Source organism: Drosophila serrata, unplaced genomic scaffold, assembly GCF_035046125.1.
Source record: "Drosophila serrata isolate PLE 108 unplaced genomic scaffold, ASM3504612v1 contig_382, whole genome shotgun sequence".
Taxonomy (NCBI): domain Eukaryota; kingdom Metazoa; phylum Arthropoda; class Insecta; order Diptera; family Drosophilidae; genus Drosophila; species Drosophila serrata.
Genome location: NW_028257280.1, coordinates 2417189 through 2442315, shown reverse-complemented (window position 1 = coordinate 2442315; position 25127 = coordinate 2417189). Strand labels below are relative to the sequence as shown.

Below are 25127 nucleotides of genomic sequence, written 5' to 3'. Positions count from 1 at the left end.
GTAATGATGACCACAGTTCACTTAAAAGTCATATGCTTGGATTGCGTAGAGAACATGCACTTGCAGCGGCACCGTTGCCAGCACAAAACCATAAACTTGCCACATTTGCATAAAATGCCCTGATGCCTCAAAAAGCATCTGGAGCAGCAGAGCTCAGCAGCCAGTCCGTAAAAGTCTCTTGGCACAAATCGTATTTCACCAATAAATTGAGGAAATGTTTAGCTACGTACTCTCCGGCTCCGGCCTTTTCCCTCTATCTTTGTGCATGCTCCGCTCCGAGTCTCTGGTCCTGGTCCTGGTCCTGGTCCTGTTCTCGGTCCCATGTTTGCCGTAGTTCAAAGCAATGACTTGATTTTTGATTTTGCCCAAAAATCGCTTGTTATTCCTGGTCTGCGTTTTGCGTTCGTTCCTGCCATTCCCCACACGACGTATGCGCAATGCCAATGCCTGTTGACTGCCCAGAAAGCATATTTTCGAGCATATCTCAGTGGCCCCTGCCATATCTGCATATTTGCCATGGAAAATACACCAAAATGTGTTGAATAATCACTTTTTTGGGAAGACTTTCGGCCAGTCTCTGAACTGAATTGAATCTGTTAATCCCACAAGCCACGTCTAACCAAAGCCCCATTTAATGCGTTTCTAATTAATTTTAAATAAGATTCCACATTAAAGAAAAGCCCCAAAGCAGCTCAGATAAAACGTGAATACACTAAAGAAAATGTTATTAAGGAACTTCATTTAGATATTAAAAGGTTTGTAAAGGAATACATTAATTTGTGTGTGGTTATTTAAAGAACCTTAAATATATTTAGTTTTGCATATAATATCTATTAAATATAGTTTTTTAAGTGGGTTTGCTTATTTTCTCCTTTGATATATATTTTTGCGAGTGCACCAAAATAGTTTTAGTGTCAGTTGGAGGTCGTGGCTAAGATGTAACTGCGTGTCTAGCCTTCGATTAATTCATTATGCCTGGCATCCAGGCGAGTCCCTTCAGAGTTCCTTAGCTCCTCAACGACAACTGTCAATGTCCTAGTTAAGGGCTTAGATGTGGCATTAGGCGTCGATTTAACACGACTCCCCCTGGCCCCTTCTTCTTCTCCGTGTCAGTCGCCACTCATCCTGGGCACTAGAGTTTCGGGTGCGCTAAGAGGGCCTAAAAGCGCTTCAGGCCAGGCTCTGACTCAGGACTAGGGACAACTTATGAATGCGCGTGCACACACATCCGTTTCCACCCTAAACACACACACACAGAAAGCAAAAGCTGAGCCACTGTCACAGCGCTGATAAAATGCGAAGCGGATTAGGAGGTCCTTGGTACCGCCGCACCGTGGCACAATCAGTAAATGGCACTTGATTCACTGCGCAAGTGGAATTTTTGATAACTTTGCCAAGAGGAAAAGTTGGTCAAAAGTTGGCTGTCGCTTTAATGCGTATAAATGCTTATCTGGCAGCGAGTATATGACTAGATGACGATGCCTGTGCCTGTACTCAAAGCCAACTTAAATCCACTGAAAGCATTGGCTTTTCTTCTGCCTTTTCTATTTTTTCTATTTCTTTTTTGTTGTTTTTTTTTTGTTCTTCTTGTTTTCCAAAGTTGGCAAAGTTTTCAGCTTGAACATTTGCGCCTCGCAGCGCACACACACATATCCCGTACATAATTCAGCAAAGACGCTGGCAACACGTCACACAAATGTCGCCAAAAGCAAGTCTGAATGCACGCCATCAATCTTGGGGCAGCAGCTCCTCCCAGCTCCTCCTAGCTCCTCCCATCTCCGCTCCGGTTCGCTGCCTCTGTGCACAATTGAATTATTACATCGGGTTGAACAGACGCTTGGCCATTTGGTACTCGATTTGGTCACTTAACCAGCCAAACGAGGAGCAGACAGCATATAGCATATAGCACGGACAACAACAAGGATGACAAGGATGAGTGGCAGCGACCACCACCAGAGGGACAGGACATTGCCACTCATTTGCACCCTTGTTTGTTTGCTTGTTTGTTTTTGTCCCCGTATCCCCATATCAGTGCAGGTCACTGGCCAAAGGTATGTAAATTTGTAAAAGAAATTATAAAATTATGATGTTTATGTTGCTTATGGTTTGTATACTTAATTTAAGAAATATTAGTTGTACTATACCATGTTAAAAAGTAGTTCAATAAAGAGAAGGATCTATATGTGTAACCCAATACCAGTTATTATTATTATTTTCCCCAAAAATGTTATCAATAACAAAGGCAATGTCACTTATCCTTAATTGTTAAACATTTTATGTCTCGCATGGATGTCAATCGGGCAGGACACATGCCTCTAGGGGTATATATACATAACCGGGGTTATTAATTTTTCTGTCCATGTACCTCCTCTATATGTTAGGCTAAATGTTTGCCTTTGGCTCTGCTGACCCATTCGCATCCTAGTTGACCTTCAGTCTGGGCATTTATTTGATGATTGCTTGTTGTTGTTACCACTCCTGTCCTTGTCGTTGCCGTTGTCCTTGTGCGTTGCGTGTTCTTTCTCAGCTGTGTATTCGACTGCGAACAGCAAATTAAAACAATTTTAACAGCTACTTTCGATGTCGTTTGTCGGCGTCTACGTTTGCTCCATAAATAAAACATGTCAACTTGTTATTGCTGCCCTCGACAGACGGTCTTGTGTCCTGCGTCCTGTGTCCTGGATTCTGGGTTCTGGGTCCTGGGCCCTGCAGCCTGTTATTGTTATTGAGGGTCGGGTATTGGTATTGGCATCGCCACTGTTATTGAACTATTTACATTTGTTGCTGCAAGGGCGGCAGCTAATTTACGACTCTCTCTAGCATACCGCTTCCAGCATCAATGAGCCTTAAAGCAGCCGGCAAATTGTTGTTCATAAATAAATATGCCGAACATAAATCCCTATGCTATAAATAAGCGTGAGCACAGGCGTCAAGCAATTTATAGGCATTGATTTTCCGGCTCTGGCTCCGTCTCAAGCACCCCTCCTCAAAGGACAAAGTGACAAAAGTCCTGGGCGGGGGGCGGAGGGTCAACCCCAAAAAGTGAAAGTGAAAGTGAAACTTTTCGCCGCAGCACGATGTTTTCGCCACGTTGACCGACTGACACTTATTAGATAAGTTTTTTTGAAGACCACCCAGGACGGGTCGGTACATCATTTTGCCATTTGCCATTTAGCCAGCGGCCTGGCCTGGTCTAGTCTGGCCTGACTTCAATTTTAATTGCATGCTTATCTGGGGCAAAAATAAAGCAAATGCCATTGGTAGGCTCCACTGGCGACGGCAACTTCTGGAAATCCCCAGCTAAGCCGGCCCAATAAGACTTTTTATTGTCTTAGCCCGGCATTTAAATTGATCAAAAATGTTGCAGGCCAAAAGGAAAGCCGGAGCGATGGAGGAGCAATGGCTAAGCCAGAGACAGTGAACCTGGTCGGGGAGTGAATCTGGTCTGAGGTCCTGACGATTTCATTCAATCTATAAGTAATTTCTTGGCCATTTTTATCACACAGCCAGGAGGAAGCCGGCGTTGCCGGGGCGATGAGCTGAGACCACCCACGTGATTTGAATATTTTTCCAATAAACTTCTACAGCTTTTCAACAGTTTCGAGGCGGGGATGGGGTCTCGCCTGTCAGGCCTGGCCTGGTGCTTCAGATCCTGCTTCCACTCGCCCTCGCCCTCGCCTCTCATCCTCTTTTCATTTACATATTGGATTTAAATGCCCAGACTTCCTTCCTGCTCCATGTCCATGTCCAGCTGAGTGTTTTTCCTGCTTTGCTTTGCTTTGGACCACGCAAAAGGGAGAAGAGCCTAAGCTTAATCGAATTTGCCGCAAATTGGCAATAAATTTTAATTTTGAAAGCGATTCCCCGGCGCTGATTGAAGTTAATCAAAGCGAAGGCCGGACCGCAAATTTAAAGGCTCACCGCCGGACTCCATTTTCGGAGTTCACAATGCATTTCAGTTCATGCTCTCCATTGTCCTTGTTCAGGGCATTGCACTTGGTTACCACTTCCACTTCCACCTCTAGTTCTACCTTTACCTGGTTGCATTTGCAGGCTGCTGCAGCCCGAAATCCCATTCAATTTTCAGGTGAAAGCGCGGACCTTCCAAGCAAAAACTTAGCAGCAAACAAGTTGCAAAGAGCAGAAGGCAAAAACAGGGCTTATTTACCTTGGTCAGGAAGGGTTTTTTCCCTTCCAAGCAGCAGCAGTACCAGCTTTTGAAACTACTTCATCAATTTCATTCAGCACAACGGCGCCGCTTTTTTCCTCATCTTTCCTCTGTCCTTTATATTGTTTTTTGTTGTTTTTTTTTTCGGCCCATAATCAACTTAAAAGGCATTGGCAACAAGAAGAAACAACAACAACAGCCAGGGCACCAAGTACACCGAACAAAATAGAGATCATGTAGTGCAGATATTCATGCGGAGCCTCCGAAAAAGGGGTTTCCATCTTGCCACAGAAAATCAAATTTCTAGAGTATGTAGAGTAATTAGAAATGTTTTATGGAACGAAACCTCAATTACTTAAGAGACTGAATATATTTTGTGATCGAATTAACAAGACTTTACAATTTTCTTCTATTTTTCTGACTATTTCAAGACATTTAAATTAAGTTTCCCGCATAAATTGATTAAATTTTCCTTAAACTTTAAATCATTGAAATCATGCCTGTAGTTGTGTATATAGCTGTTGCCGGTTGCTAGTTGTTGGTTGTTGCTTGTTGGTTGGCTGTCGCTGTTGTTGGTTGTTGGTTGCTACAGACAGCTGGGAGCATTGGCAGACCCATTACGATGCCAGCGATTACGCCCACTTTTGGGTAGCCGAAGCCGGAGTCGGAGCTGGAACCGGGGACCGAGCCCGGGCTTGTCGCCTGTCTGTCGCTATCCACAGAGTCCTCGCCATTTGCCACGGAAACGAATTTGACGAGCCATGCAGCACTTGCAGAAGCATCGTTTTGACACTAATTTCATTTGGTGGCAGAGCCTTTTTTCTCTTTTTTGTGGCCAAAACAGAGAGAAAACAAAACACCGGTCAGCAGATGGGCTTTGCACAGTTAAAGGTGCAAATGCCAAATAAGTTGTAATTCAGGCAGCACTCAGCACCCAGCTTCAGTTCAATTTGCGAGCTGTTTTTGATAGTTGGCAAAGTATTTATTTATTTTGTACGCAGCCATTGCAAGTTAACTGAAAACTGTAAATGGTTTTTAGCGCTGCTCGGCGGTTAAGACAACCGAGCAAACAGACGCTGATGGCTGCCTCTTGTTTCCTTTCATTTAGCCAAGTTCTCAAGTGCTCCCTGCAGTTTACTCTCACAACCCTCTCCCATCAAGGACCTGAGGCAGTCAGCAAAACGGGAACCAGGATAATGAAGTAAATTCAAGGATTGCCAATGAAAAATTTGATATTTGTTCTTGGTTTAATTGTTTTACGCTTCATTATTTGTATAGAATATTTCGTATAAAATAGCTTTGTAAAAATGAAATATTTTAAGGTATTTTTACAAAATACCTGAAATCATAGCCTGCAGTTGCAATATGTTGCATAGGTTTTTTTCCTTTTTTTATATTTCCGGTGACATTCTTTTAGCTTTTATTATTTGCAAATTCTTTTTTTCATACAATGCTACAAACAAACATATTAATAAATTCCATTTTATGGAAAATAAGAAACTTCCTCTTTATTGTATTTTATGGATTTTTTCATTAAAAATATTCCAATACAAGTAAAGTAATGGTGGAAATAGAACCCACTTTTAGAACATAAATGAAGACATAAATTTGAAGTATCTCTATTATTATGTAGATTATAGTTTGGCTATAAATTTCCATTTCATTTACCACTTATTTTCATGCTACTATAGTGTCAAGCAAAGTTTTAATAAATCCAATTTATGTTACACCATTTATTCTACCTTCTCCGTCGATTTTTCTACCTGCCAGCAGTCTTCCTTCTCTCTAAGCTGAAAGCACCGATTCCCCTTTGACTTTTACCCTCTACCTATATCCACAGACATATATATATATTTATATATACTTTGGCGATATGCGAGGGGTGCTCTCAATCTGACAATCGCATTGGCAATGCGTGTGCGCCACGCTTTAATGCGAAATTCTGATTGCGCTCGAATGGCTTCATTTATTTTCGCCACCAACAAGCAGAGGGCGGAATGAAATAAAAAAAAAAAATAAGAAAATAATACAGAAAAACCAACTGAAAAAGAGCGAAGAAAAACTGCGAAAAGCGCAGAAGGGAAAACAAAACCGACAGTTGTACATAATATTTCACTTATGCATGTGCGCGCCCCCTCTGAGCCGGCGAGCAAAGTGAAATGAATGAATGAGTGGCATGCGTAGCGCTAGAAAATTTGTTATAGCAATTTGAACTGTCAACGGGAAACCGAAAAAGTAAATTAAGAAACATTTGAAATTTAATTCACTTGCCAGGCCGACGAGTCCTGTAGGGGACTAGTCCTCCCCCACACACACATGTACGAAGCGGGCTCCTACGCCTGCAATGTGTGTGTGCGCACATTAGAGCTCGTGAGTGGCAGCATCATAGTCGCAGAGCATACCTGTCTGCCAGGTGACACCTCCGCCACTTGAGCATAGGAGCCGAGGAAAGTAACACGGCAACGGAGAGAACAACTGGCAGCCGGGTTTCCACAGTCACACAGTCACTGTCAGGCTAAGCACTCAGCAAAAAAAAGGAACATGGTAAAAAATTTAAACAGGATTTCCCTCAATTTATGATTCGAACAAGGGTTACCCTCTTTGGAAAGTATCCTTACTTATCCGAGGTGTAAGTTTCTGTTTCGCTCTTAAATTATTTTATTTTATCAATCTTCAAACAAAACAATAACATAACATTTTATATTAACAGACAAAAAGTATTAGAAAGTTGGAGAAAAATTCTTAAACATGTTTAAGCAACAAAAGCTAAGTCTTGACATCTAAGTATGAATAATTTGTATTGCTTAATAATTAATCTTTCAAATTAAAAAAAACTCAAGCTAATCTAATAATGTATTTAGCATTTTAGAGCCTTGGCCAAAACCAAAATCCATTTAATAAACTTGTAGAAATTCATTCACTTTGATTTTTTAGTCTTAGCTTGTATATAAACTGCAACTCAATTAAAGTTTTAATTAAATGTGTTATGTCTCAATTAAGAGAGTGGGATTTTCTTCAGGTTTTTTGCTAATTCCGGTGCAGAAAATTCCAAAATTGCTAAACTTTAAGTTCTGCCAAGAAGGCAAAAGCAAACAAAGCAACCACAGAGCTTAAAAAAGTTTCTCCTAAAGTGTGATAATAAAATAAACTAAAATTGAAAAATCTATAAAAAAAAAGTTATATTAAGAAGTATATTCTCCAGATTTCGGTATTCAATTAATAATAATGCTTAATTTTCGAATCTCTTTTGTTTTTCTCCGTGCACAGACATTTGTCGACCTGCAAAATTAGGCGAGTGTCACGAATTTAAAATAACTTTTAATTCATTCTTGATGAACATATGCAAACGTTGTTGCTGCTGTGTCACTGTTGTTGCCTCTGTTACTGCTGCTGCCTGAGTGCCACACGGCGTATGAGTGCGGCTGGGAAATGAGCCCCCAGTGCTTCTGAGTGTGTGTGTGGCAGTAAGGAAGCTCGTGTATGTGTGTGTGGTTGCCACGCCTCTTAAGTGCCACATAACTCGAGCTGAGCATAAACAACCGCACTCGCATAAATGTTCGTTAAACTCAACCCAACTCAGGCAGGGCCGAAATGTGGTACCGAGTCTCCCTCCTGCCTCTCACCTGTGCCACATAATTATTTAGTTTCCAGTTGGACGGAAACTGTGCCACTACTTGAGCGAGTAGAGGGGGACCCGTCTTCGATTGTCATAAATCAACATGGAGGGTCCCTTGGACCAGGACACAGGACACAGGACACAGAGTGTCAACCGATTGTTGGCATATGCTCTCCTGCCGATGCCCAAAAACAGGTGCAAGTTCCGAGCGCGCGACCCACTTAAGGGGAAAATTCAAATTTCAGTTTCGGCTGGCACAGCCAAACTTTTCCAGTTCCCAGTTCCAGTTCACTAGCTATCAGAGGGGCAGGCAGGAGGAGGTTCGGATGGGAAATGTACAAGAGGAGGAGCAACCTGGCCAAAATAAAAGTTAGCGTAAATTATGCGCCAACGTGCGCGAGGCCCTAATAAAAGTAGAAAGAGCAGCAAAAGTAAAAACAAAGCCACTGGGATCCCCCGATCCCGATTGAAAGACGTATATATAGATGTATATAGATTCACGGTGCATCGAACCCCCGGATGATGCGATATACAAACCTTGTGGCAGCTCCTGCTCCTGCTCCTGCTCCTGCTCCCTCTGTGGCTCTGTAGTTGTTGTGGCTTCTGATGCCGCTCTTGCGCCGGGTTATGCTTTCTAATCCACGCACGTTTTGCTTTTAATATTTATTTTGCGCTTTTTCACACTTTGCACACTGAGACACCGCACACTAGCAGCACGCAGCTCGCACTTGCCGAGGACTTCAAAGGATAATCGAAAGGGCAGGCAGTTTGCTGAGCGCTCAAGTCCTGGGGCTCTGATTATCGATGCCCCCTCACCGTCTGCGGATGGATTTTTGTTATGCACGGCGAGCACCGAGCACAGTTCATCAATGCAAATTGCCACTGAGAACGAACCGCGACCGCGTTATCGGTCCTCGGAATCAACTTTATGGGGTTATCATTCACTGTATTTCGATATCTCTTGTTTATAGCTTCCCTACTTGAAACTTAACTCAACTGTATTAGATTTTTGGTATCAATGATGCTGATGCTGATCAAGTGTTGTTCAATTATTGTTGTTGTTTACTTCTGGGCCATGTTTGGCCTGTCTGTCCCAGTGGGCGCGATAATAACACCGTCACACTAACCGACCCGCACGAAAGATGTTTTCCAACTGATTCGTAACTGATTCGTACTCCAATTCGCAGCGGAACGAGGCGCCTCGTCAAGCTTACGACAAGCTCGGCTCCTGCCGAAGCCAAAGCCGAAGTCGAAATCAGTTCGGTTGGGATCCACAAAGCTCGGGTGGGTTGTTGTGGATGCTGATGTGCCATGTCCAAAGTTCCGTTACGTTGCGTTCAGCGTTCGCTCGCTGATAAGAGGCTGGCTCTGCTGCGTTTTTTTGGTCTGTGCGCATTGACAACAATTTATTTTTTGCACGTTGCTCGCATTTAAATGTTTTTGCTTATTGTCTGCGGAGGGATGGTGCTGGCACCACTTTTTTAATCACTTAAAAATGTATGTGCTTTCATTTTTTCAGTGTGTGTGTGTGCGTCTTTTTCGACACGTGCGTGTCAAAACGCCAGCAAAGGGTTAAACGTCAAAAGAGGAGACAGGAGACAGGGACAGTGGGAGCGAAGCAATTTGTTGCCAAGTTTATTACAGTGACAAACGGGCCGGGAGCCAGGTCCGAACTGCACGCGCTAAAGACGTCACGCAGCGATATGCAATGCCAAAGTTAATGGCTATAATCCCGAACGAGTTGGACAAGTCAGTCGGGCCACCGAGCAGCCGTTTCTTTTTACGAGTGCGTAATAAGAAGGCGTCCGACGTGCCGAAAGGGACGTGATCTCACGTCCTCTCCTGGCTCCCGCCAAAATCCAGGCGTTTTAAAATTAAGCACGACCCATATCCTAATCCTGGCCAAATTAAAAACACTATCCAAGAGAGAAAGTAGCGCGCGCGAGAGAGAGAGCATCCTGGTTGAAAAACAGGACTAGGTTAGTGGGCCAACTTAAGCCAAGCAATTAAAATCTAGCTGAAGTGGGGCTTATTGACTGCCAAGACGAGTGCACTTAGCACCTAGCACCTAACACCTGACACCTCACACCATAAACCTTAAACCTTAGACCTCTCTCTCACCTTGCACTTGAAAGGAGTCCTCTGTGCAAATTTGACACTTGGGAGTCTCCTCTAGCCCCAGCCATAGCTACTAGACTTTGCTAAGTATTTTTCAATTAAAATGTCGGCGAAACTTGCACGCATGATAAGCACAAAAGTTTCTCATTGTCAGCGCCTAAAAGCATGCTACACAATGGCAGGCAGCCGAAACTTTGGTCCTGGCGCCTATCAATCTCCCCCGCGACCCTCTCACGACTGCGTGCCCCCGCATAACATAATGTCGGTATTTCCAGCTTCCGATTTCAGATTTGGGATGTCTTTTTTTTCGTTCTGCGGCTGCTTGCGACATATTTAAATCGGAATCGGCGGAGAAGGACTTCGACTTGAGTCGGCTTCCGGCCGCTTAGGCTGTTGAAAAATTAACTTGTCCGGCAACTGGCGCCAGTAAATAAGCAGAGTTCTGACCATGACACGAAATGGCCATAAAATGTGGGATATTAAATCTCTCTTTCAAGTTTTTATTTAAAAAAATTAAATAAACAAAAATCGGTGTCATGTTACAAGGTCGCTGAACTAAATATACGGAGGAAATCTAAAAGTTTTTGCAGTAAATACACTTGTATTTTAGTATTCAAAGGTTTCCCTTACGTTTTAATTTGTATTTTCAAAAAAATATCAGTTTTCATTTCACTTTTTTATATGGGTTTTTGCCAACTAACTTTTATTGGTACTTTCACCTAAAAGACTAGCTTTCAAACTAAATAAACCAAATTTCCTGGTATATTTTCCTTTTGCCTGAATGAAAATGTAAAAATGTACAGAGTTTATCCTACTTTCTGGAATTGAGCCATCCTTTTCGTCAAGTGTGGCCTTTGGAAAGCTTCTAATCTAAGTGCTGTGGAATCATCAGCGATGTGACAGCGACATGTGGGAAGGGATTGGGGATTGGGGGAATCCGAGGAGAGGCGATATTGGAGTGCCAAGTGTCTCTGCCCACCATTAAACTGGACAAAGCTGTGCCTGTTGCTGTGAAGCTGGAGCCTGTCCCCCGATGGATGTAGACGTGAATGTGGATGTGAAAGTGTGGCACTGCTGCTCCTGTCTGCTGACATGAGCTGCAAAGTGCGGCACGTGTTGGCGTAACAATTTGGCAGGACGAAAACACCAACAGCAGCTGAAGTAGCGCCGGAAGGACAATGGCAAACGCTTTTATGTGCCGTAATGAAAAACTGTTATCTGCGTGCGCAATTTGAACGCAATTTGGTAACGCGTTTCGCCACATAAAACTTAAGTGACCCGAAACCGGGCCCCCAACAGGAGCAGGAGCAGGAGCAGGAGCAGGAGTTTCAGTACCAGTTTCGGTTTCAGGTTCAGGTCCTTCTTCAAACACACATGCCCCGTGCGTTGACAGGAAAATCAAAAGGCTAAGGTCCAGGACACAACGTGAACAGGCGAAATTGTTCGGCGATTATGCTGCATTAAAGCCAAATGTTCCGTATACTTTGTCGTCACCATCACCACCATCAGCACCGTCAACGTCAACGCACTTTACTTTTATTTACATGTCAGTCAACTAAGGCACACAAAAACGCCCTTGCCTCCTGCCTGACTGCCCCCTAAATTCTGCAGTCTCCACCGCCGTGTGGCACACAGATTTGCAGCAGCTGCGGCTTTGGCAAACTATCATTAACATGTGGCATCCGCCCCGCCTCGACCCTTAACCCTTGGCTGCCTCTTGATGCCAAAAAAAAAGGAGCAGCAGAAGCAACAAAAATCCTGCGCTTTTGCAGTTTTTACAACTTTGCCTGGATGCTGCTGCTGCTGCTGCTGCTGGTGCTTATTTACTTGTAAAATTTATTAAATATTTTTGTGGCTGTTGCCTTTGCTTTGTTACCCTTTTCTTGTCCTCTTTTTTGGCCCTCTCATTTTTTGTGCACCGCAAAATTGCTGACGTTTTTAATCCTTAAGAAGCTTTTGGCTCACATTTTTACAGCACACAACGTTAGAGCGGGATTTACCTGGCTCTTTTTGTATTTTTTGTTGTATTTTTTTCCATTTTTTTTTTTTAATATGCATTTTGCATAATTTTCATATAAACATTACTCATACGCCATGTGCACCGTGCAGAAGCAGACGAGCTGGCAGCGTAGCATTATAAGCAAAACAATTTAGCCAGCTTAACATAAATGAAATTTTGAGCCGTTCCCACTCTCTCTCTAAAACCAAGGACGTAATTTGATTGGCACAGGTAACCCCATCATCCATACATCCATCCATCTTGCCTCTTGCCACGGAGCTGCAGTCCCCGGCGGCGCCGCATTTGTTGGCTTAATAAACTTTTATTGAGAGAACGAGGGCGCAAATATCTGTATAACTGGAGAGTGCAGCTGCCAAACAAAACCATGACCGATATTAGGCAACAATAACGAGCTAGCAGCGTGGTTTTGTTGCCCGGCTAAAATTCCAGACATCAGACAGAGGCGTAGGGTGGTAAATTTAAGTTTTTCTGGCATATATATTACTTTAAATAAAAATTCTTCAGAATTATCCTTTTCTAAGCAGATCTTTATTTAGAACTAATAGTAAATAATAGCAATCTATTGCTCCATATTAAAATCACACCCCTCTACCTACGCCCATGTTGCCGATCCGAATATTTGTGTTGGCCCAAGTTAAGCGACGCCTGCTGCTGCTGCTGCTTTCGGCGCCGGCGGCTATCAAATTTTAATTAAAATTCAAAAACCAATAAATGCTCGGCAAGAAACAAAAAGGGGAAAAATGCTCGTGCTCTCGGTTGGAATTATTCTGAGAAAATAAACTTGCATGCGGCATCGATGGTGGCGGCGTCGGCGGCATGCACAAAAGGATGCCACTAAATCTATCTATTAAAAATATTTTCCCCTGCATATTATTCTATGCACTTTTTCGATTAAATTTATTATCTCAATCGACCTTTCTCTCCCCCTGTTTGTGTCTGCCCAATAAAATAATATTTATGCAAGCTAAATGAGAAAACCATAATCAATCGGTGGTGGCTTGAAAATATGTTTAATATTTTCGGAAAAAGGGAATTGCTTCTCCGGCTGCGTGGAGTTCAGAGTTCCTGAAGGTAATTGTATATAACGTCGCATTGTCCAATCCTCGCATGGAGTCGTAAACTTTTTGGCCAGTTCAAGGAACTATAGTGCTTTTGCCTGGTAATTAAGCACTGAACAGAAACAATGCCAGAGTATTTTCCACTCGCTTTCCCAGTTGTCTATTGTTGTTTCTGTTGCCGCTTGTTTGCCTTATAGTTCAGCTAACAATATTGTTGCACTAAGAAGAAAAATGTATAAATGAGAAGCGAATTGTACATAATTTAGTTTATTTATGGTAATTTGATAATTATTTTGCTAAGCTTAAGGAAAGTCTTTATGAAAGAAAAACATTCATAGTGAAAAAGTAATACTAATTTAAGATGCTAGAGACTTTAGTCTCAATTCTTATTGTCTAAGCTTTTGATGATTGAAAATACTTTGTATAGTATTAAATATACTTCCTGATTTTGCAAGTGCATAAACTATAGAACTGCACTACCTTGCAGTCAGCTGCTGCTTCTACTGCTTCTCCTGCTGGCATTGTTTATGTATCTTAAGGATAATGACGCGCTTCATTATGCGCCTGTGTGAGGATGCCATGGATGCTTGTGCCTGCTGGCTGTTCCCTGTTGGCGCTCCTGGCGCTCCTTGCTTTGCTTTATGTTCGCATGGTATTTATTTTTTATTTTTTAAGTTTGCCTTCGTCTTTTGCGTAAAAACTTTTCGACTCCTAGACGTCGCGACGTTTTCGCCGAGATAATAGAAACCCGATACGCTGTGCGCATCTAAGCTTTATCTATGGCGCTGACTCGTCGTTGTTTTGGCATTGTTCTCGTTCCAGCCCGTCCTTTGTTTTTATTTACCCACACCGGGAGCTGGCGGCTTTTACAAGCAGTAAATTTAAGTTGATGCTGCTCCTCTTCCTCATCCTCCTCCACCGCTTGCAGTGCGGTGGAAATAAAAATGTTGAATCGTCATAAATGGCTCCATAAACTACGTCAATAATGCCCATGCCCCCAATGCCTGGCCTCAACATCGCAATGTTGCCGGGTAACTTGTAAGGCAGCAGCCGCCAAGAATGAGCATAAAAATGAGAATGAAAATGAAAATAAAAATAGTTGGCCGGAATAAACGCCTCCGTGATTTTTTACATAAGAGCCCTGGAGCCAACGTCCAGGCAAATCCCGGCTCTCATCTCCCAAGCATCCAAGTCCGAGGAGTCTGCTCTTTGTTTTTTTATTGTTTGCATTGCGACGACTCTCCCGTCATTGCCATGGGCGCGAAATGCTAGCTAGAATTAATTAAAATGAATGAGGGGACATGTCATAAACAAAGCAAGAGTCAACTGTTGACTAAGCGACCCGGTCAGCCCACCAGCAGCAGCAGCAGCTTGTTGGCGGAGGCGGGTCCCCAAGATAAAACCACATCAGAGGGAAAAGCGGACAAAAAATTGTACACCCATCCCTGCAGCCTCCAACCTCAAACGAATGTTAAGAAGTGTGGGTGGGAAAAAAATTGTAACGAAAAAGAAAACTCCATAAATATTTCAAGTCCCTCGCTAGCGAGTGGCGCCATCTATCGATGGAGTCGAGTACCACGTATATGTGCGGGTGTGCTGTGTGTAAAACAAGTCATAAATTACGGCCCCGGGACTGTCAAAGTTCAGCTGACTGCGTTTTGGCCAGCCAAAGCCAAGTGCCAAAGAAATGCTGCACAGCCAGCAAATATTGCGCATACGCCGCGTTGCAGCAGCATGCCGCTGCCTGGCTGCCCGACAAGTGCAATGAACTCAATTTGCAGAGCCAACCAAGAAAAAAAATGAAAAACACAGAAAATACAAATTATGAGCCCAGTTTGAATTTATGGCCAGCCACCCGATGTTTAATTAGCTAACAAATTCACACAAAAATATCTAAAAATAAAAATAGTAGCAGCAAATATAAAGGAAAAACAAAAAAGAAAAGCTTCTGGGCCGCACAAATCTTTGATGTGGTTTCCCCTGCCTGCCTCCGTGACTATTGACATTTGAAACCGTCAGAGCCGAAAGGCTTAAAGCCGAATGGCTTTGAATGGCAGCTCCGGTGTAATTAGTCAGCTTTAAAGGCACCCACGGCGGCGATACCTTTTCAAACTCCCCTGACGAAACAATTAGTGTGTGAGTGGTTACTTGTAGTTTGGGGCTTGACTAGGACTCCAACTTGACACTCGACTCCTGGCATACGCACTCAGCAAGCTAATTATGCTGCAAATACTTAAAAGATGACGCAGCAGAAAGCACTTAACGCCCCAAAATGAGTATACGCCACGTGTACATACATATATAGCCGTCGGATGCGTGCCCCGGCGTTTAAGCATGTTTTTGTGTGCGTATTATTTCATAAAATATTTTCGCTGCTACTCGGCACAAAAGATCATGCCAAGACATAAATCTCAACGTTTCAGTTGGCCAACCCAAGACGCTAACGACGATGGCAATGAGGAGTTAAGACATCGTCATCATCATCATGGCAGCAGCAGAGAGCGCTGGGGGTCGAGTGTGTGTATGTATATAGAAATACAAATACTTTTGGCATATTCTCATTGTCATTATTTTTGTTAGGCTGACACAGCTAATAACGCGGCGTATGATTGTTGCAAACGCAGCGTATGAGTAATCATAATGGCAAGGCACACTCACACACACACTCACAGGCATGTCGAATATTTGCGGCAATGCGTAAATTGCTTTTGCTGTGTGCGTACAAAACTTCAGCTAGCACCCAACACCGAGCAACCAAAATACTCATACTCGTATAATGAAAAATAGCCGAAATTTTGCAGCGCTCAACTGTATGCTACGCTTTTTGTTCCTGCTTTTGATTAATACTTCCATATGGCCAACTGGCAAACGACGAGCTCTCCGCCGCCGCGTTCGAGCCACATTAATAAAATATAACAATTTATGGCGGCTTATTATAAAAGCAGCCAAACAGGCACAGTGCAGGGTGACTTTATATATATTTTGAAACAAAAATCTGTCTTAGATTTTGGCTTCATTTGGATTAAACTATTTGAAACTTTGGGAAACTTGTTTTCTTGAGTTTTTGGGTAAAAAAATAATAATAACAGTATGCTCAGGATAACATAAATAAAGAAACTTTTATAAAACAAACTTCAATTTATTTTCAAGATCAATTAAGTTAAGCATAATATAAAATATAGTTTAAATATTAAGACTCTAAGTACCTCTAATTGAATTATACTTAATTTAATCAAATTCAAAACTAATTGAAAATAAACCTTGGAATGCTCTATAAATTATTTGTTAAATTCTTGGAGTTCACTTTGCATATTCCCCTCGCTGTTGAGACAGTCAACAACTCATCTGCACGCCCTTCTGACCCCTCCGAAAAAAAAACCGAAGTTGGCAAACAGAAAATTTATGAAAAATTTACTTAAACACAGTTTTCCGTTACATTGACAAACTTTGAGCCGGCAAAAGTGCTTCAACAATGCCGGGACCGAGACACTCCAGCAGCCACAAGGCACAACAAAAGGGCACAACCAACCAGAGTCAGAGTCAGAGCCCTACCAAGGAGCAGCCATAGTCAAAAAGAGAAAAAATGTATACAACAATTTGTTGGCTGCCTGTGCTAACTGTGTGCGTTTGTTAGACTTGAATGCCGAAAGTGGTTGGGCTGGGCTGTGCTGATTTTATGCCGCATTTAATAACGCCAGCCCACAAAAATCACATCCGCCAATTTACAACGCCAAACCAAATCGATGCCGCATCCTCGAGAATCCCAGGCAGGGCCACATCCAGGTTCAACCTTCGCAACGACATGGTGGAGTGACGTCTACTTATAAGAAATATCAGCCACGAGATGCTCGAAACCCGGCCGAGGAGGACAAACTTTGCTAGAAAGTTGTCGTATATTTGTTGCCTTTTTCACAATTCATTAAATTTGATTAGAGAACTTTTGCCATAAAAATTACGAAATTGTGCCGTTGACGCAGCTAGCCTTCGTCTCGGGATCAGGCCCAAGTTCTCTCTTTCACCCACCCATCCTCCGGTGTGTGTGTGTGGGAAAGATTTGTGTTTGTTGTGCGTGGATATGATTTCGTGCATGTGCTCCTTGGGTTTTTTGGGGAAAAGTTTCAACTGTCAGGTGGCAAAAGCCAATCGGCCAGCCATCGAAATTTTTCCACAATTTATAGGCCATCACCCGCCCACTGTGTTCCGCCCTATTTAGGGGTCGTATTATTTATTGTGCCGACCCTTTTCGGTGCGGAGGGTCAAGATGACAAAGTTTGTTCAACTCTGGCCTGCTGCTGGACGCAGACAAAATTGTTCATAATTAAATGCAAAGGCTCGTTGGCATTAAAAACGCAAAGGCATTGCCATGGCTCGGCTTTTAAGGCTGCTAAATAATTAAAGCAACTTAATGGACTCCGTCTGAGTGGGGAGTGGGGAGTTTCCTTCCTCGTTTTCTTCCTGTCGATCGCCAAAAACTTGCTTTTGCTGAGTGCAGCGGCAATTGAATTAAGTTGCCACTCAAAGTGAGAAGCGCACATCAATGTTTGAGACTGGTAATTGGCATTTAAACGCATCCAGCGTTCCGCTCTTCAAGGTTTTTAGTTGAAAGGAGCAAAGCCAAGGAATGCAGCCCCAATGTCTACTTATTAAGACCGTGCTTCGCTTGCCAAAAATTTCCAAATTAAACAATGCCAGCATACACACGCATCGCTCTGCATATTTCAGCGGGAATTTAGGTCCGTCCGGGCCACGGAGCTGGGGCAAATGGAATATGCCTTCACGCTTGACCCGACCGAAAACATAAACTCCAGGCGAGGCTCCCAATCCTCTCCAGGATGGCCAGGATGGGGAACCCCATCAGGAGCAGCAGCAGCAGCAGCAACATCAGCAGATTGAAGATTCCAGCATTCGACATAATGTTGCGGTTAAGCTAAACGACTGCATAGAACAAGCTTTTTATGCCGGTCGAGCGAGCGTTGCTTGCCACTGACCCTTGCCCCTTGCCCCCTTACCATTTTCCCCCTGGTTTTCCCTTGGCTTTCCCACACACCCACACATGTGTGCATGTGGGTTGTTTCTGCGGCCAGGCACATGCGATTACTGAACTGGCTCGCTCGCTGCCATATACCACAAAAGCCATACATATGCCTACCCTAAGATCGCGTCCGGGTATCTATGTTTTCAATATCCAAAACGTTGGAACTAAGCACTCTGAGCATTATAGGTTATACTATTTAGTTCTCAGTTAAGTCTTGTCATAGTCAGCTCCAAAAAGGGTTTTGCTTGAGTTGGATTCTAAAAAAATCGAATAAAAAATGAACAACAACGAATCGATCCCTATTAAACTTGAAAATTCCAATATCATCAGCATCGATCTTACTAGTGACGATGAATTAGAGGAAACACGGAAAGTGGTCGTCGCTGAATGTCGGATCTGCTTAGAAATGGCGGAGGTGCCAGTGGCCACTCTCTGTGGCCACATCTATTGCATGAACTGCCTGATCAAAGCCCTGGAAGACTGTGCCACCTGTCCGGTGTGTCGCCAATCAAGAAACTTTATTCGTCTCTACTACTAATTTCAAAATTGTTTTATGTTTCGTTAATTTTCATTATGTTGCTGTTAACTTGTTGTGTTTGTATTAAAATTAAATTTTGTTGCTTGAATGCTGAAATTCTCATGTTCCTATTTTGCAGTTCAACTTGGAAAAAAGGGTATCCATCTGGCGTTGTTGCCTTGCCCCAACAGTGATTGCCTCCCGTGGCGTATTTAAATGAGGATTCCGTAAAATCCATTTAAAGGTCCAACCACGGACGCAACTGCTCCTCCTGCCAAAGCACAGCCGCTCCTGGCCAAACTCCATATGAATGAACTTATTTCCGAATATTTTCTTCAACGCATTGAGTGCTTAACAGGTTCTCGTCTCCTTCGAACGGAAATAACTGCCTGGGCGCCCCATCGATTCCGGTAGGTTCTCCTTTTCCCCATCCGACTCGTTCTGTCACGTCATTGTGGCTTCATCTCCATTCCCAATCCCATTTCCATTGCCATCCCAGGCATCAGCCGGCAGGAGCTTAGGGCACATTTTTTGCCAATGAAATAAATGCATTAAAATGATGATGTGCGTATTTTTTCCCGAGTGCGATGAATATCCTGCAGCCGGTGGTTAATGGCTTTAAAATCAACCGTGAAATATTTGATTGTCGGTCGTTGCATATAATAATTAAAAACGTTTTGCATGTCTGTCACAGCTAAAGAGTTTGATGTCTAAAAAAGAGAAATTTTTATTTAACCTTTTCTTTTGTGTGTGATGTTTAAATATATTTCAATTTAAAGCAGACTATCAAATCCAATTGTGTTCTTTATTGTTACATTGTTACTCTAAAACAATGTTGTTGATTGATTGCACTCTCATCGTTTTGTTTTGAGCTAAAAGTTCAATAAGCCTTTGAAAGCTTGTTAGATTTTCACATAAGAATAGCATTTAAAAATCAGTTTCATTGACTTATCGTTGAGGTATTCAAACTATTTGGTAAGTCTCGTTGTCTTGTCTCCGCCCTGATTGATTTGATCTGCGGCCCAATTAAATGAACTCTTGATGTTCTCCCATCTTATTACTAAATCCAGCCACGCCCCTCTGGCTGCGACAATTGGCATACATATCTCAAGTGGCTCCGCACGATTTTGCCAATGTATTTGGCAGCAAATTAGCTTAGCCGCTGCTAATAGGGAATGCCATTGGCAATTGGAGATTCGCATACGAAAATCGAATGAAATGGTTAATGGGTTTGTTGGATCACAAGGGCACAGACACAGACACGGAGAAGGAATCGCTGATAATTGACACAGAGATTTCTTGGTGGTGGCTGGGATTTGCTTTGCTTGCCATTACCCATGAGCTCTCGGGGTCTCGTATTATTATTTTATTGTTTCGTCCTGCTTATGAAGTAATAATCCAGCCACGTCAACACAATTCGATTGTGTACTCCGTCCGGACTATGGATACCGCCAGTAGTCGTCGGCCGTTCAACGAAATCAGTTAGCAAATCCACTCAAATGTGCGCCGCGCATTTCCATAGACACATTGACAGCTGCCCGCATGACGCCCGCCCGCAGCAGGATAGCTTCGGTCTCCGACTTTTACTAACTGATATCTGGAGACACGGAAAGAAATTTATATATCCAAACAAATTGTAAAGAATTAATCTATCTGTATACTTAATATCTAAATACTTAAATCTTAAACTATTTAGTCTGCTTTGGTTTTATAGTTTTGCAACTTTCTCTACTATTTTTGTAAGTGTCCTTGAACTGCCTGCTGTATGTGCGTATGGCCACCTCCCTTGCTCAACTCATATGAATAGAGTTAGCAGCGCATCGATTTCACTTCATTTGATACCAGACCAGCTCTAGTTGGAGCGCCAAACACCGAGCACTGAGCTCCAAGCCCCGAGCACTGACTAACTGACTGCCAGGATGGCTATCTCTCTGACTGATGGGCAGACAACTCAATATAGCGAGACCACGTCGCGATTGCCTCTGGCACAATGTTAAGCGACACATGTCCCGGTTGTTGTTTGCCGTCATGGCCATGGACGAGGCTTTGAATGTGCATTCCGCCTAAGAAGAAGAACCAGAAATATTTCAATACCGAGTGCTTCCATTGATTTCTGTTACTGTTTCAGCATTTCGCCATTTGCCTTTGGCTGGAGGCTGACATTGTCAAGCGGCGAATTCGCCGAGTGCTTAATTATTTTTTGCGGTTTTGTCCTTTTCCGTTCGAAATTGCTTGAGTCAGCCACACGAGTGGAGAAGAAGCGAACAGAGCTGCTAATGAAACCCACGCGAAATTGGATTTTCATGTACATGGAGACTGAGGAGACTGACTGGCTGACATACTGACAGACAGACAGACAGACAGGGAGTCCGTCTGGCGACCAGCAGGAGTCCTTCCCCCTCTTGTGGCTAATGGACGGGGCGTGGCCACACGTGCTTGACTAATTATGCCTAATTGAGCGCATATTTGTAATGCGAGCATATTAATTGGCCTAAACTGCTCGAGTACAAAAGTGTATGAATGGCTGGCTGGTGGAGTGCACTTGAAAGTAGCACCAAGTAACTCCTACCCCGATTAGGGTGAATGTCCCATTTCGACACCCACAAATTAAAAGCTGGGAGCACGTAATGCGGCTGCTAACAAGCCGGGAGTTTGGGTGCAAGCCAAAAAAACTATTGTTTACCCTACATTACCATGGGGTCTAATTCCGTATTGATGAGACCCAGCCAGGGTCCTGGGAAAGAGTGTTTGTGCCATCACTTTGCGCTTGCCCAAAATTGTAACTCGTTCATTAAGGACTAATGGAGTGGGGGTGCTGCTGGAACCGAAACTGAGACTGAAACTGAGACTGAAGCTGCAAACTGGAACTGTAACTGTAAGTTGAAGCTGTACTTGCAACTGCAGCAAGAATAAAATCTTCGGGATTAGATGCAATCAACAATAACAGCTGCTGGAGGCAACTACTGGCCGGGGCAACTTTCCCAAGCGCTGTGTCTGTCAATTCTAATTGTCATTACGTATACGTAAAGCGAACTGGGAAGACAAACGAGTTAGCCACTGATACTGGGAAATGGGAATTGAGTGGATGCTGGGCGGCGGATGGCAAATGAGAGCGAGTCGAAAGTTTTTGCGACCGAGCGAAAGAAAAATGAAAGAGCTAACAACTTGGCTGTCGATGAAGACAAATGCAAGACAGAGCGCAGCTGGTAAGGCTGCAAACCAGCCAAACAATATAGGGGAAAACAGTTGAGTAAAACAGGACAACAAAAAAGCAAAGAAAGAAAGCCAAAAAAGAACTTGGGGGATTGGTAACTAGCAGTTTTTGGGGGTAAACTTCAAAAAGCGCAAGCCCACATCAAAAAAAGTACAAGGATCCCTGCCTGTCCCCCATGGTTAGCCAAAGCCAAACAAAACACTAATGAAGGTAGTCAGCAGCTATGTCAGCGGCGAGCTGCGTTTGAAAGCCGGCAAATGCGCAGAGAGAAATCATCACCGAGATTGGTATTAAAGCCAATTTATTAATAATTAAAATCTAAGAAGGATCTTTAACTGTTGATTAAGTTTTTATGGCTTTACAATATTGCTATTCCAAATACTATTTTATCTGCTAAAAATAGAGTATAAAAATTCTTCAATAATCTATCTCTCAATCCTATTATCGATTCAACCCATAAATAGTATTACCTCAGCTCCATGTTAACTAAAACCTAATTTACAAAGATTATGATTTGATATTCTCAGTGTGCCACCGTCAAGGCTCATCCTGCAAAAAGGACCCTCCCATTTCCCTTCCCATTTCGGACGCTGCCATTTTAGAGCAGAGAGACGACTGAAGAAGCGGAAACCCTGAGCTCGTCGACGACATACGGCATCGATAAATTACAAAGTTAAACTAAAATTAAATTCTACGCCAAACAATGCATCTTGCTGGGATGCTGGGCTGCCCTGCCTGATGGTGATGGCAATGGCGATGCGATGCTGATACTTCCCCATCGCCAGTTCCAGTTCCAGCTCCAGCTTCAGCTCTCAGAGCATTCAGTGCCGGCGCTTTCGGCAGGATTTAAGCTGCCTGTCAGCCAAGGCTCCTGTCCGGGCTTATATATAGCATTTCCATGTTGGCGACTAATGCAACTTGGACGAGGACGAGGACAAAGACGCAGTTTCGGTGCCGTAGCCCGGAGACGGCGCCCAGTGTCTTTGCCCGATGCCATTCATTATGCCGGACATTTTTGCCGCTGCTTAGTCGCCAGTGGAAACCAATCATTGTGATACTTTCATTAAATTGCTGCCGCCGGATCGCAGCATCCCAGCATCCCGGCATCGCAACATTGCTGGAATCTCTTCCAGTATTGGCATCTTCATCGGATAGGGAAAGCGGGTCGAACGCGCTCAGCCTTATTGATTGGGAATTGAAATTTAATAAACGGCATTTGAAATGCATTCGCTTCGCTTCCATAATTCGCGGCAGCGTCGGAATGCAATTTAATTGGACACAATATTGTTTGGCAGCGTCGTTATTATCTTTGTATTGCATTTGTTACCGATCGCCTGGGGGAAACTTCTCCCGCCCCCGCCACTCCCTCAATTTTCCCGCCCCTCCCAGCAGCAGCTTGTTATGCATGCACTGTGGGTGCCGTAAATTTGATATACTTGCCGGCGTTGTCGATAATTTAAACTAGATATGAGCGAGAGAGCACATGCAAGCTCGTGACTTTTGGCACCACGGGGGGAGTACTGGTGGGTGTGGGGTCCTGCATCCTTCTGTGAAAGGTGTCCTGGGGCCAAAACAAGCTTGCAGCAGTGTTTTTAGGAAAGGGTTGGGTGAGTAAATGTTGCGATAGCGGTATCTTATGGCACGAGAAACCGCGGGCTTTGACTTTGCAGCAACGTTTTAATTGCATTTCGATTTTGGACTTAATTAAAAGCATTCGAAAGGCATTTGTTACAAGGGATTATTTACCATAAAGAGATATCCTTAAAGGATTGGTACACACACCTTCTTGAGACTGAGTTTATGTTGCAGTCTATGATTACCTGTCCACTGACCTTCCCTATCGTCATCCGCCATCATTTAACATTTTTTGAGCATTTTCGAGCTGCTACACCTGCCGTGCAGCTGAGCCAAAGCTGCAAGGAAGCCAGGAGGAGACACACTCTCAACAAGCCAAGCCAAGTCCTGCCCATATCCTTCACGCTGCGGTGCCTTGCATTAGCGCGCTGCTGTGACACCCTCCCTGCTGCTGCTGCTGTTACTTCCTTGCCACTTGGCCTGCAGCAGCAGCAGCAGCAACTGCAAATTGCAGTTGTATAATACAACGAGTACAACAAAAATAATAAAAAAGCCGCGCAAATTTATGTGCTGTAAGTGACACTACAAGGCCGCTGTGGCAGTTGCAGTCGCAGATTCTCGCGCGCCACTCGAAGGCGAGCTGCTCCTCGCTTGACACTCGCCGTCTAACCTTTTGCCAGCCACAGCGTTTTGCGGAGTCCTTGAAGTTCTCTATTTTTTTTATACTTAGATATATATATACATATATATAGTTTTTTCCAGCCACCCGCTGCTGCTGGTCCTGTGTTTTTCTGGCCCTCTCGACTCGCGGGCCACAATTTGTGTTGACATCATCAGATTAAAAATTTTGGGCGCAAGACACAGGCAACAAAATGATTTCTTGGCGGTCGCCACACACAAGAAAAACATCAACAATATATATATATTTTTAAATAGTAAAACCATAAATCATAGTGTCTGCTTCAAAATTTATAGCAGCAGGAATAAAGCGTACACACTATTTGTTATACATTTTGGCATTATAGTTATAAATATATTAGAAAACTGTCTTTAAAAGTGTCTTGAATATATTACCACATTTATTTTGTATAATTGCTTTGTTTAAAGCACAATTAATTATTGCAAAACAACATTTGTTTTAAGTGCATTGTTGCCTTTTTTTTTTGGTTACCACACCCCTGAGTTGCTCTTGGCCTGGCATTTAACTCGTTTCACTTCATAAATTCGCCTCTTACGTAATAAGTTCATCCTTGCCTGGCATCCTGTGTGCGCTCTCTCTCTCTCTGTTTTTTTCCCCAGTTTTTTGCCCAGTTTTTCCTCGTTTTCGTCATGTGTGTGCGCTTTGCTTCCGCTGGCGGTGCCGCGAATGCCGCGCACTTTGCATTTCGCGGCTGGTTGACTGACTTGAACTCGGAGGAGGAAGGAGGAGGAGCAGCAGGATGGGCAGACGGAGGAGCAGGAGCAGGTCGGCTGCGACAGCGGGTTTCAGCTTGGGTTGGCTTCCATTCTTTATTTGAGTTATCATGACACATTTCGCTGGATTCAGTCATTTCTTTTGCCAGTGCTAGGCGTCTTTGGCTCATGGCTGTCACAGCGACATGGCGCCCAAGCGATGCCTCTTTTGTATCTGTGCCTACCTTAACAACTAACCCAAGGACACTGCGGGAAAGAAAATCATAGATCTTCTTTCTAATTTTCTGAAATTGCCATCTAAAACGCATACAACCTTCTATGTGGTATCATAACCTGTAACATACCTGTAACACTTTTATGGGATGTTCCAATTATTTCTCCCTGTGTACCAGC

At 43.4% G+C, this 25127-nt stretch overlaps 1 protein-coding gene and 1 long non-coding RNA gene across 3 annotated transcripts in view; one reads left to right on the top strand and one right to left on the bottom strand.

Annotated features, from left to right (window-relative positions):
• beat-VI (Immunoglobulin domain-containing protein beaten path VI) overlaps positions 1-8953 on the bottom strand; it is a 62821-nt gene extending 53868 nt beyond the window's left edge. Inside the window, exon 1 of one of the 2 annotated variants that reach the window (XM_086840317.1) lies at positions 8322-8953. The gene's annotated coding sequence lies outside the window, so the exon portion shown is untranslated. The remainder of the gene's footprint in view (positions 1-8321) is intronic. The other variant, XM_086840318.1, reaches the window with a different exon arrangement.
• Positions 8954-18220: 9267 nt separating this feature from the next.
• Positions 18221-19093, top strand: LOC110186832 (uncharacterized). Its single transcript, XR_002319852.2, has 2 exons — positions 18221-18609; positions 18672-19093. It is a non-coding gene; the product is annotated as an uncharacterized LOC110186832 (long non-coding RNA).
• Positions 19094-25127: the final 6034 nt, after the last annotated feature.